The sequence below is a fragment of the Asparagus officinalis genome, chromosome 3, assembly GCF_001876935.1.
Source record: "Asparagus officinalis chromosome 3, Aspof.V1, whole genome shotgun sequence".
In the NCBI taxonomy this organism is placed as follows: Eukaryota; Viridiplantae; Streptophyta; class Magnoliopsida; order Asparagales; family Asparagaceae; genus Asparagus; species Asparagus officinalis.
The window spans coordinates 52,868,169-52,869,840 of record NC_033796.1 but is presented as its reverse complement, the minus strand read 5'-3'; positions in this window follow the sequence as shown (position 1 = coordinate 52,869,840).

The window sequence follows — 1,672 nt, the reverse complement described above, 5'->3', positions numbered from 1 at the left end:
GGGTGCCGCGTGGCGCGGAGTTGCACTGGGTGTTAGCTAGTTGCAGCGCGGCATGCTGCATCTTAGTTGAAGCACTCAATTTGTCCCAAAGAGTGAGGTGAAGGGGGATGCACTCTCATACAGCATTATGGAGAGATGCTTTTGTTTCGGGAAGTTGCTTGCGGTCGAGAACAGGTCGTCAGAGGTACACCATCGTCAGAGAGGGAAGGAATTTTGAGTTGATGGAACAACGCTGCGTCTTGAGGTTCGCTGTCTCTCAGTGCGAGAGCAATAGCATGTCTAATACAAGAGAGGCGAAGTTCCAGTTTCTCGAAAGTCGCGCTGGATGAGCGCAGAGTTGTTGTAAAATGTCTATGTGTGTCGGTGAGGCACAAAATGGTAAGTTTCAGACTTCAACAAACTGATCACAACGATTCTCTTGAGATAGGTTTCCTAAAAGCATGTAGATCAATACTACGGATGGTTGAAGTGGCGAAACGCAATTTATATTTGAATATCATTTTTGCTCATTATGGAAGGTGAAGACTTCGGATCTAGGTTGTTGTGAAAGAGGCAGTGCAGCGAGCGCTATTGCGCGTCGGGCGCCGCGGGACGGCGGCGCGGGGCGGAGAACCGGGCGCGGGACGCTGTGCGGCGGGGTGGGCGCACGAATGGAAGCGAGGCAGCGGTCTGGGCGTGCGGGTGAGATTTCGTGTAGAAAAAACAGACAAAATAAAAAACAAGCAATTCAACAAACAATCAGGAAGTGGACACAAAACATAAAAGAAAACAGAAGATAAGAAAGAAAGCGGAGATCGATTCTACGTGCCGTCAAAAAAGCGAGAAGACACAGAGATAGGAGAGAAAGAAATAAGGGGCGAAAAAGAAGCGGGGGGGGCGGGCAGTGCGCTGGCCAGCGTCGTCGGCGGGTGCGGGGTGCCGGCGTGTGGGAGACGGCGGCGGGTGGGGAAAAATTTGCGATTTTTATGAAAAACCAAAACATGATAGAAAAAGAATTATCTCAATTGCATATATTTAAATATAGTGTGAAAAAATATACAATATGTATTCGCAATTATCACTAAGAAAGACGTATATATTGAAAAACATTGTTTGTATGTTTTAGTGTTTGTGCTCAAGAAGCAAAGTTTTGAAAAAGCTTTATGGAATATTGAGTGAGTGGATGTGACTAATAAAAGTATGTTGATATGATAAGTAGAAATATAGTCCAAAACTTATTTTGCAGTAAAGAACACTTATAGTACGAACAAATCACAAATGAGATAGAGTGCTGTATGTTGAAGCTTATAGAATTAACACCAACATGAATAAGCCATAATACTAATTATACCCAAAGCAATGATACATGATTGATCTATGTAGCACTCAACTTGGTAGCACGTATGCGGATGAATAAACTTGGATCGGGTGAACTTGAATTGGTACCGATGCTCACTCCAAATTCCAGCGCAAACCTCCATTTGATAATCGCGTTTTATGGCGCAATCCAGTCCATCTGCCAACTACGGTATGTTTGCTCCTAACAATACATAGATGCACAAACACTAACAAAGCAAGAGACATTAGTAGTAAATGTGGTTTGGGTTAAATCGTCACTCAACCCACTGAAGAAAGGCCACACAATCGTCCCCCTTTTTGATGATGGACAAACAATACGATAAAGGAGATGTGA